We start from the raw sequence: 12,992 nt of genomic DNA, 5'->3' as shown, positions 1-12,992 counted from the left end.
CTCCTAAGTTTTCTTTGGCTAGACAATGTCCTACTCCATCTTTTTTGTGTATTCTGACATTCTAAAATTTGTTTGGAGTCATTATTCAAAGGAATTTGGAGTGGTTTGGGGAGAAGTTGGGCAAGTTCCTGCCTTCACTCTGCCATTTTGGCTTCTCCTTCCCAATTCTCTCATTTTAAAGGTAAGGAAACTGAGACTCAATGTCTTTTTCAGAGTCACGCAGCTAATGTCTGTCAAAGGTAGGATTTGAACCCAATTCCTAATTGATTCTATCTGCTATGTCACACTGCCTCTCAGATAGTACAGTCCTTAACTTCCACACTTTTTTTGTTTGTTTGTTTCAAGAACTAATTTTCTCATCCCCAGCTCAGCCAAGCATAACAGTGTACTATGCCTATACAGTATAGGTACTGAGATAAGGACTGAGGTAAAGACATCTAATGATACCTCTCAAACACATAAAAATACTTTTCCTCTGACTTGAAAAATAGGCTATCAAATTAAAAAAAAAAAAAGATTATTTGGTCAAATTAGAATAGAAGGTCAATCATAACATCTACTTTTAAAAAAGAGAATTAAGTACCCAGGGGTATCTCTTGAATCTTTGTAGAGATGATTCTGATTTTCCTAAGCTTCTAGTCAACCAAGAATTATATACTCATTCTTTAACACCCATCATTTGTCAAATTTTATTATTATGACCCATATTTCAGTAAATCTTGTTAATAATGATTTGTACTTTTATGTTAAGTGTACTAAATATATTATTTTGAAAGGAAACCAATTCTTATGTTCATGCTTAAAAATGTCAGTTTAGTGATATGTATATTTGCAACACAATTATGCTATTGGTACATAGAATTATTTTCCTTATTTTAATTTTGAACAGTATCCTTTCAGCATTTTTCAAAGGTCCTTCTCATCTCTTTTTCCAATGAGACTGCTAAATTTTCCTTTTTTTTTTTTTTTTCAGACTCCGTTAGCTCCCCAGATCCCTACCGTTTTTCAAAAATAACTGTAAATGATGCAGTTAGCATGCTTGCCGGTTTCTTTCATCCCACAGATAGAAGGTATATCATCTGGGCCTGCTGATTTGTAGATATACAGACTTTCCCAGGACTCACTCAGGCTGCCTTTGTAGATAGCTATTTTTTTTTTTTTTTACAAGATCATCATTACATCCTGATTGTCCAATATTTGTCTCTTTTTTTCTGCTCAAAGACCAATTTGTGAAATAAGCTCAATGCTACAGAAATTTTAAAGCTATCATTAATTTCAAACCACCTCTCATTTATGAATCCTTCACTCAACAACATTTATTGAGTGCCTACTGTGTGCAGACCTCATTACTTACCACACCAAATGACTACTCCTGGTTTTTTCTCCCTTCTGACTCCCATCCTCATTTAGCTGCCTTTGTTAACATTGCCTGACTCTCCTTTTTGCTGCCCTTATATTCTTTCCTGCAATTTTGGCTCATGTAGCCTATTTGCTTGAATTTATTCTCTCTTCTGGTTTCTGCACAGATTGTTACTCCCCTGTAGGCTTCCAAAGCGTATTTTATGAAGTCACATTGGCTCTTCTGAGATCTTTGTGCTCCATTTTTTCAAAAGGTTATAATAGGCTGTGTTTTAATTATGGTAGCTCTTAGGATATTTCAATCCCCTTTCAGACCAATAGACTATAATGCTTTGCATTGCATATTCTGTATTTTTTAAAAAATTCTATGAAATGCGCTACATTCTAATCCAGTCTCTTAATTAAACAAGGCTTTTTTTTTCATATAACTTCTATGTAAGAAATGAAATTGAAGGAAAAATTTAACCCGTATAACATAAACTGTGCCAATTTTTTTTTCTTAGGTAACTATTAGATTTTTTTTTTCAAATTACCAAATGTATAATGTGCCCTCTAACATGAATGATTTTAAAACCTAAACATTTGCACTTAAAAACAGAGACTAGACTTGTGATTTCATTAACATAGCAAACTGCCAGATGAGGAATCTTTCTCTACTAATACAAGTTGATACTACTAATAATCTCAAAATGCTTCCTAGAGCATTGAAAAATTTGGTTACTTGCTTAGAGTAATCCAAACAGTCACCATGTAGCACATATTGGATATGGACCCAGCACTTTATGATTCATAATCTTCTCCATCCCCTATACCACCATATCTATGTTTTGAACTAAGATTCTCCTGACTCTAGGGTCAGTGCTCTTTCCATTATCTAGCTGCCCCCATACCTGTTTTTTGATACTTCATACATGTGTCAGAATATTTTCTCCATTACCAGAATTGTCCCAAAGCATTTTTTGCAGATCTTTCCTTTACCACAATTACACTATTTTTTATCTCATATCTTAGGTGTATGTTTTAATCCTTTAAAAGTATGTAAGCTCCTTAAATACTGAACTTGATTATTTTCAGTCTACAGATGTGATGACTAACATAGTGCCTTATAAATAGTAATAAAGATAATAAGAATAGTAAAAATAAAACTGTGTGTGCACATACATACATATGTATATATATGCATATATATATTCATATTTGAAATAACTTTACATCAGTTATATACTTTGTTCCTCACAACAACCTTTCATGATAGGTGCTATTGTCACTCCCATTTTATAGCTGAGAAAAGTAAGGCTGATAAAGGTGAAATATTTTGGCAGAATCCTGTAACTGATTTAAAAAAAAAATTGAGACAGGATTCAAATTAATACCTTCTGACTTCACATACAGTGATCTAGCCTACCATGTCATCTATTATACATTGTTTCTTTCAGTAACAAATAAAAAGTAATGTAGTTTTCCTGCTTTAGAAGTTAAAGGTGAAAAATATAACAGGTTCAGCATTTATAGAGCCTATCAAATCTGAGATACTGAATGAAAGAATGTGCATGAATGAAAAATAATTGCTAAACTCTTATGATGTATCTAATTGCTAAACTCTTATGATGTATCTATCATTGTGTTGTGTTGGTAATAGAAACAGAATAGCAATATTTAACCGAAGAGACTATCTACTCTATCTATGCATACACATACATATATGTATATTTGTGTTTACATATATGTATATGCATATAGGAGTACATATGTGTGTATACACACAAACATACATATGTGCACACTTTATATATAAATATATTAATTTCAGAGTAAATGAAAAAGCCCTACTGTCCTCGGGGCTCAATAGGATGGCCAATGATAAGAGACTGATGGGTCTTTAGAATAGATCTGCTAATAAATGTTTGACAAATGGGCCTTCCAAAAAAGGGAAGAAGTATACATGGCATACTTTTAAGTTTAATCTCTACTATTAACATTTTCTTCATTGCTTTCTTAAATTTAGAATCTACACAATAAATAAAACAACAAATCAAGTAGTATTTTTCTGATTTCTGAGGTAGAAATCACATTGAAATTTTAATAATCAATCAGCTCTCACGAGGTATAGCTGATTTTAGCACACCCCTGGACTCAGTATTTCAGAGAATATATAAGTGAAATATTCTTGATGAAATCCCGACATTTTCTGTCACAGCATCACTGGACCTGAATTTCCTCATCTGTAAAATGAAGACAGAACTAGTTGATGTATAAAGTCCCCCTATTTTTACAATCCATGAACTGATGAATCTATGAATTTCTGATTCTCTTTGAGCTCAGTGGGAGGAAAAGAATACCACAGGAATAAGACTGTGTTTTCCTTTAACATGTTAGTTTTCTTTTTTCATTTCTGCTAGTTCATCAACAGTCTCTTTATGGATCTTAGTATTGTAAATTAAGGACTTTTGAGGTTATCAAATATAACCTTCTCTTTTAAGAGATGGGGGAACTGAGACTCTGCAACAAAGTGACTTGTCTGTAAACACACAATGCAAGGTTTAACTACAAACATTAGCTTTTTAAAAAAACTTAAGCCAGGGGATTAAACTGGTCAAGACAGGAAGAAAGAAAGGGGGTGGAGTCAAAAGCTGAATAAAAATTCTTAGAGATAAGTGAACATTTGTGGGAACTATTATTTTGTCTTCATTCTGCTTATTTCTAAGTCAACACCATTCTGTTTTAAAAACTTTTCCACAAAAAATACCATTTATACTCTCTGAAATGTATTTTTATATTTTTAAGAAGGAAGAAAGAGAAAGAAAGAAAGAAATGAAGTAAAAGCAGAGGAGAGGAAGGAGAGGAGGGAGAAGGAAGGAAAAAAGGAAAGAAGGAAATGCAGAAATACAGAAATTTGGGGTGGGGCAAAAGTTTTTATTACTTTGGCTTGCAGTATCCTTTGGATTTCTTACAGTTTTCTTAAGTTATAGTTGCATTGCAAATTTAATCAAGGCCCATGCAAATGACATATAGAAAAAGTAGGAAGCTTCTGACTTTCATTGTGTTTTTTTAACTTATAAACACATTTTGCTACCATTTTCATAGGTATTGCTCAAATGCAAAGCATTGAAAAAATGTAGTTACAGAGATTTCATTGATATATGGAACATTGGCATGAGAAAACTCCTTCTCTCAGTGCAGGTTAGCACTTTCCCTATATCTTAATAGTCTTAGAGAGCTTTTTAGACCCTTAACACTTTAAATGACTTGCCCAGGGTGACATAACTAATTAATGCATGATCAAAGTAGGATTCAAATCCATGTCTTTCTAGAAAAAATAAAATGTCACTCTCAAAAAGTTCATACTTGAAAATTCCAAGTTTAATAATTGTTTGATAGGCCCATTATGTATTATTGCTAAACTATTGAACTAAAGGATCTTTAAGGGCCCTCTTAGCTCAGAATCTAAGATCCTACAAAAAGTATGAAATACTAGTGTTTGTTGGTTACAGAAATTCATTACCAAATTTTAGCATATTAATTTTCAACATTATTGACTACATAGTCAACCGAATGGCACATTCTTTCCAAAGAATTCTTTGAGGCTTATTAGGGATACTGTAAAGGGCTAGAACTGAGCAATGCACTTGGATAATGAAGCATGTGAGACTAAATGCCAATTGGACAATTCCCTATTAACTTGTTTGAAGGTTGACCCTCCCCAGCTGTTCTGTGCTGACTTGATTGGTGGGACAAAGAGGGGGAAGTGAAGTGTGTGGGAGGAGTAGGAGGAGGAAGAGGAATTGAGACATGGATGCTGAGTCAGTCTCTCCTGGACATTTTAGTCTTTCCTTGTCTCTACTACTGGTTTCATTGCCCTTTCTCCCCAATTTCTATGCTAAAGCTCACTACACAGATACTACAAAGTATCCAATGCTTGCTTAGCTTTATAGTTGGTTCTATACTATAGCCAAGAAGTCTATCAATATTGATCAGATAAATTATGAAGATGTCTGTTTTAAAATTTCAGAATGTAGCCTGGTAGATGTTTGTTTGTTTGTTTGTTTGTTTGGGGGGGGGGGCGCATTTCCCTATAAGAAAGGTGGATTTTGTTTTTCTGATTCTGATCTCATTAATCCTTATCTCTGAGGCACTTAAAAAAAAAAAAAAAAAAAAAAAAAAGTTGTGTCAGTCCCCTTAATATCAACCTGAGATTGTGGGGAGATTTGTGGAATCAAAAAATAAATAAATAAAAAGTAAAGTAAAATCCTGTTTTCTGCTTTTCTATCTTTCTGTGCTACAATAGCAAATTTCAATACCTGAGTGACACACAGACAGCTAATGTAGATATATAGAAATAGAAACAAATCATGTCTTATGTTTCACTGAATTCGATACTTCTTTCATAAATTCCTACTAAGCATAAGACACAGAAAGACAAAAAGTAAAGCAGTTCCTATTCTCCAGAAGTTTATGTTTATGACTAAAAATCATATAACCCTTTAATCAGGAAGATTCAAAGATGAAAGTGTAGTTATTTTTTTCTGTCTGGATCCATTTTGTTTTTGTTTTCATTTGTTTTCTTTATCCCCCTGGAGGCTTGCTTGCACAACTAAGGCCACCAGAGAGAGTTATTTAAATGTAAGTATATACTTCCAGTTGTAGCTTAAAAAGATGACCCCAGGGGATATGTTTAAGCCCAAAAAGAGCTTCTTAAGAAACTTTGAGTTCTAAGAATTAGGGATAAAATCTTATCATAAGCTTCCTTATGCTTATAAAACAAAGCTAGATGGATAGAGAGGATTTAGAGGCAGGAGCACTTGAGTTCAAATTCTACCTCACACACTGATTAGCTGCATGACTCTAGGGAAGGAACTGAATCTGTGTCTCAATCTCTTTCTTATATTACTTAAAAATAAAAACAATATTCACTGGATAGTTATACAGATCAAATGAATTAGCAGATTTAAGACAAATTCTTTAAGGGCAGGGACTGGTTTTTCCTTTTTTTATTTCCTTAGCATTCTACATAGTCCCTGGCATGTAGTAAGCATTTATTACATGCTTGTTGACATTCCTAATGCCAGATTTGCCTATATATTCAAAAGTCATGGATGCAATATTACTCATCACATATAAACTACCTTTACACCACAGTAAAGATTTATATGGCTACATATGTACTTGGTGGTATGATTCACTAAGAAAAATCTAAAATAACTGAATTTTAACCTAAACTACTCAGCAAAGCTGCATGCTACTTCTTGTTAGTATGTAATGAGCACAAATTAGCCAGGATTTTCTTGAAGTTACCAAATGAGTTTAGATTTTGATTTTCATATACTTGGCCCAGGAACTTAAAGATTTATTAAGAATGATCAGTTTTTAGGTGTTTAATTTATTTATAAACAAACAAACAAACAAAAAAATCAAATACCATACAAACACTGAATGTGTTTTAAAAAAAAAAAGTAAAGAAAGAGGGATTACATATTTTCCTTTGAAGCATTAATGGGGAGGGGGGGAGGAAAAAAAAAAAAAAAAAACAACTTGATGAAAGAAACATGCAAATAGTGCCTTCTCCCAGAGGAGCCTGACTGGCTTTGGATAGCTGGAGTAATGCAACCCTGATTATCCTTTCCTATAACAGGCAAAATCTCCTGACACCATCTGCTTGTCCTCACCTACCAAACATGTCTGCTCCATTCTGAGAAAATGTCTCTCTGAAACTTTCTTCTCATGAAACAAAGTTATGAAAATAAACTAGCATTATTCATGAACACTTCACCAAGCCAAAATAACATGTGCAAAATAAAAATAAAATTCAGGAACCTACGTCTCAGTCGAAGCATAACACAGGCCTAAGGAAGAAAAGCCAGCCAGCCCCATAATAATTCTCCAACTTTCACTAACCGAAGGAGCCAGGCTGGCTAGTTTGCCTCACAAACCTGAGGTTGAGAGAATAGAGCCCTCTTTTAGCATTACATGAAACAGTTTAAAAAAAAAAAATGAAAGAAAGAAAGAAAGAAAGAAAGAAAGAAAGAAAGAAAGAAAGAAAGAAAGAAAGAAAGAAAGAAAGAAAGAAAGAAAGAAAGAAAGAAAGAAAGAAAGAAAGGAAGGAAGGAAGGAAGGAAGGAAGGAAGGAAGGAAGGAAGGAAGGAAGGAAGGAAGGAAGGAAGGAAGGAAGGAAGGAAGGAAGGAAGGAAGGAAGAAAGAAAAAAAAGAAAAGAAATCTGTACTCTCCACATAGCCCTTGAGGTTATCCTTGAAATACAGGAGCAAGACAGCGGCAACACCCCAGAAGAATACATTTGAATGAACCAAATGATTTAAAGAGAAATGGGAAATGACCTACAGAGCAGTAATGTTCATAGAGATATTTGTATTTTAATATTGTTAATTTTGCTGCTTATCAAAGAGAGAGTAAAAACATTGGCTAGAACTGGGTATAGCATAATGCCACCGGGAAAGCTCCCTTCCACAGATTGTCAGTTTCTCATAAATCCTGACTTGTAGCACCCTTCCTTCCCAACACATTTTATCTCATATTTTAAACTCATAACAATAGGCCTCAAATGTTATAAAGCCTATAGAACATATACTTACTGTCCTTAAACAGTTTCTAGTTTGAATTGATAAAATCACTCTGTGTGAGTGTGCATGTGTATGTGTGTGTGTTATGCACAGTGTGTGCAGATACAAGCACAAAGAACCCAACCAATGGCCTTGCACAAAAGACCATTATTATAAGTCATGCTGAGCCGATTTCTGCTCTTTGCCTTTCTCACACACTGAGAATAAGGCATTTGGAAAAGTCATCAATGAAACTTCTATAAGAGAGAAAAGAGAGAAAAATGAATGGGGAAAATGAGGATCTTGTGGAATAGCTCCTGAAGCATAACTCCTTCCTCAGCATAGAGTGATGAGAGATTAGGAGAGGAGTGTTGTATACACTCTGTCAAATCCAAGTGAGTGTTTTGCTTACACACACACACATACATATATATATGTATGTGTGTGTGTGTATGTATTTAATTTGTAACAAGGAAAATTCAACCTAGAGGGAGAAGCTCTCCCCATCAATTGAATTTGAAGATAAAAGACTAGTGCAGTGGATCATACTGTTGAACTTTCAATTTCCATGTGATCCAATATTCTTCACTTAGGATTGTTAACAATATGTAAATTTAAATCCCAAGCAAGTCTGAAAACTTTTCTTACTTACAGAGTGGAGGCAATCCAAATACTTAAAAAAACTTTCCCTTCCTTTTTTTCTTATTGATATTTACCTCTGTAGGACACGTTTTTGTTTGTTTGTTTGTTTGTTTTTTTAAGGTTCATTAAGCTAAAGATAAATCATAGAGATTCTCTTTGAAAAGAAACTTAGAGATCATTTCTCCCAATTGCCTTATTTTCCTTATGAGTAGCAGCCCCAGAAAAATTAAATGACCTTTCCTAGATCATAGCAATATTTAGCATCAAATTTAGTGTTGGAACCCAGATAGTTTTATTCCAAATCTAAGTCATTCTACTGAATACATAGAGTCACTAATAGCTCTGTATGTAATTTGAAGTTTTGAGAAAAATTACTGTAAATATTTTCCTAGTAGTCATTATTCCAAATAGGGAGAACCTTTCTAGGAAAGAAAATCTAATGACTTAGACCCTTTATATGAGATTTCCTCTTTCCATGAATTTACTGCAGCAAATTGATGTGAACATAAGCTGAAAAGTAATAGGAGCAATAGGAGAATGGAAATACAAAATAGCATTGATTATCATCAATTTATCCTGTGTTTATTTGTGTATACACATACATATAAATGTGTGTAGATATGTGTGTATATATATATATATATATGCATATATATATATATATATATATATATATATATATATATATACATACACATATGTGTATGTATGTGTATATAAACAAAGAGACAGAAAGATGGAGAAAGGCTTAGAAACTCATATATGTATGTGTCAGTCATTATGTGATATCCAACAGTTGGCTACCCCATATCAAGCTCTTCGATCCTCCCATTCTCTCTTAAAGTCTAAGTTCATATTTCCTGTTTCCATGATACAATCCATTCAATTATTTCTATATGTTTATATGTTCACTAATGCTCACATATTTCCTCTATTAGATTATGAACTCTTTTAGAACTGGGACTGTTTTATGTCTTAAAAAAAATCCTCAGCATAGTCTTGTTTAATAATCATTATTGACTTGATTAGGCAGAATTTTTTAGTATTCAAGTTTGTAGGCTCATGGGATCAAAGATTTAAATTTAAAAAGGATCTCAGAATTCATCTAATCCTACCTCACCTCCATTGAAAGAAAATAAATGATAGAGGAGTTGACATTCAAACCTCAAATTTCTGACTAAATTCTATGCTATTATCCAACCACAGTTCCCATTAGAACATTGAGATGTGATTAAGCAAACCAGATATCTTTACTGGTAGAACCAGACATTAGAGAAAATAATGATTTACTTATTGATCTCAATAGAACAAAAGAAGCAAGTTCATCTCTGAAACAGATTGCTTGTGTGTGTGTGTGTGTGTGTGTGTGTGTGTGTGTGTGTGTGTGTGGTGTAGGTGTGTGTGTAAAATTTGCTCCTACTTGGTTCTTATGGCTAATAAATTAGATATTATCTGTCATACTCATATTTATATTTTGCTTTTTTCTCTACCTGATGCTCTCATGGATTATCTATTTTTAGTTATGTTCTATGGGTTTATCTTTATGTCTTTGGATTTAAAGGCAGAGGGAAAAGAAGAAATTACATTGAATTTTTCAAAAGTTAAGCAATAAAATTTCTCAAAAATAATTCCTAAATCTAAATTTTCTCTGCTTCCAACTTCCTTGTAGGAGTTGAAGTATGCAAACTCTAAGTGAATATAACCAAAAGCAGTTTTTAGGCACAACTGGATAAGTATCTAGCTTCAAAATGAATTCTATCTTCCTTCCCAATAATTTCCATGAGAAGTATTGCAATGACTGTTCTGCTTCCATTGTTGTGCCACAGTTCTCTTTTAATATCCTGACCCAGTTTCCCTAATTGTCCTATTCTCTTACTCTGCCTCAGGTTATAACCATTCCCTCTTAATGTTAGGATAAAGGTCTTATATCTTAGACCATAGGCTATAGTCATTCCCTCTTAATATTTGATGGGATAAAAGCCTTTATCCATTTTAGATATCATTAAAATATCAGGAGCCAAGGGCAAGACCCAAGATGATGGAGAAGCCACAAGGGACTTTTTAAGCTCTCTCATTCCTTCACTACCAACTATTTAATTCAGCCTCAAAAACAGCGCTTGACTGGTAAAACCCATGAAGATTGGAAGTACAACAACTTACCAGCTGAAGAGAATCTGGAATATCACCAGAAAAGGTTTGACCTGAGGTGGTGAGAGTAGACCAGTTCAGGGCCATGATAGCTTTGAGAGCAGGGCAACCTCTGAGTTTGGAAGGTTTACATAGAGGTCTCTGCCATAGCCTGACTGCTTTGCTTTGGTCACAGAGTAGTGGAGTAGCAGAGAAGTTGGAGCCTAGGGTAGGTATACTGAGGTATAGCCTGAGAGGATCTGGCAGCACCCACCCAGGACTGGAAGTGACTCAGCACAGATCTAACACAGCACTTCGAGGCATTCTGCAGTGAGGGGCTCTTGTTGGGGGGCAGTCACACACAGCAGAGGCACAGCCCTGGGCAGCCTTTCATCTGCACAATGAGAGGCTCGGCCTGGGGTAGAGGAATTTCCCCAGCTCAACTACGCTGCCCAGGCAAAGATACTTCCTGGGTAGTGAGGGATAGGGAGACTGCTAATATTCAAAGAGGCTTTTGTGGGAGGGCAATGATACTTTTGCTGCTTAACTTCTAGCCCCAAGGCAGTCACTAATCCTCACAGCTGGGCTCCTTGCACAGCACTTACACAGTCTGGCCAGTGATACCCAGACCCATTCACTTCCAAATGGAGCTCTTCCCAGAGCCTTCCCAAAGCTCAGCAGTTCCTTGCAGCCTATTGAGAGGACACTTACTGTTCATATACCCATCCTTGCTCTGCCAAGGAAGCTGGTAACTTCCTTGCACTGAAGGCAGACTCTGAAGGCTTAAAAAAAAAATGAATAAAAAAGAGAAGAAAATGATTGATAGCTTCTATACAGAAAAAGAACAGGTTTCAAACCCCGAGGAGACTAACAGCAGACAACCTCCAGACAATACCCCAAATAACGCTCTCCTAGAAGAGACTATTAAAGATCTCAAAAGAGAATTAGAAGAAAAATGGGGAAAGGAAAGAGAAGCTATCCTAGAGAATAACAATGTCCTGAAATGTAAATTGGGAAAGGTAAAGAATTCACAGGAAGTGCAGGGAAACAGAATTAGGGGATTGGAAAAGGTAAAGAAATTACAGGAAAGTAGGATTTGTGAATTGGAAAAGATAAAGAATTCCCAAGAAAGTAGGATTTGTGAATTGAAAAAAGAAAATAACTCAATAATACACAAATTTAGTGAAATGGAAAAAAAATTCCATAGAGCAAAACAACTCATTTAAAAACTCAATTGGACATATACAAAAAGAAGTAAAAAAAAAAAAAAAAAAAGCTAATGAAGAAAATAACTCATTAAAAATCAGAACTGAACAAATAGAAATGAATGATTCATTGAGACAACAAGAATCATTCAAGCAAAACCAAAAAAGTGAAAATTTGGAGAAAAATGTCAACTACCTATTTCCCAAAATGACAGACTTGGAAAATAGATCTAGGAGAGATATTCTGAGGATTATTGGACTTCCCGAAAATTATGATGAAAAAAAGAGCCTACATACTATTTTACAGGAAATCATCAAAGAGAGCTGCCCAGAGATAATAGAACCAAAAGGTAAAATAGACATTGAAAGAATTCATCAAACACCTTCTGAAAAAGACCCTAAAAAAAACAAAAAAACAAACAAACAAACAAAAAAAACTCCATGGAACTTTGTGGCCAAATTTCAGAACTATCAGCCTAAGGGAAAAACATTACAAGCATCCAAGAAAAAACAATTCAAATACCAATGTGCCACAATAAGGGTCACTCAAGATCTGGCTGCCTCCACATTAAAGGATCGAAGGGCCTGGAATCTGATATTCCAAAAGGCAAAAGAACTTGGAATGCAGCCAAGAATAAACTACCCAGCTAAGTTAAGCATTTCCTTCCATGGAAGAAGATGGACATTTAATGAAACAGATGAATTCCATATATTTCTAAGGAAAACACCAGATCTAAACAAAACATTTGATCTCCAATAATAGGACTCAAGAGAAGAAGAAAAAGGTAAAAGGGACTCTTGAAAAACTGTATTTCTGTTGTGGATATACATTAAGATTACATGTATAATTTGATTTTAGTGATATAACAAACAAAAAAAAAGGGAAGTAGAAATGGAAAGGGAATAGTGTCAGAAAAAAAAGGGGGAGATAAAAAGGGGGAAACTAAATTGCACAAAGAGGCAAAGAACACCTATCATATCTGAGGGAAGTTAGAGAGGGGAAGGAACATTATGTGAACCTTACTTACTCTCATCAGAATTGGCTCAAAGAGAAAATAATTGACATATTGGTTTTACAGAAAATTCTCTCTTACCTCATTAAAAAGG

This window comes from Sminthopsis crassicaudata, chromosome 4 (assembly GCF_048593235.1).
Source record: "Sminthopsis crassicaudata isolate SCR6 chromosome 4, ASM4859323v1, whole genome shotgun sequence".
Lineage (NCBI taxonomy): Eukaryota > Metazoa > Chordata > Mammalia > Dasyuromorphia > Dasyuridae > Sminthopsis > Sminthopsis crassicaudata.
The sequence above is the reverse complement of the archived record's forward strand: the minus strand, read 5'-3'. Positions refer to the sequence as shown.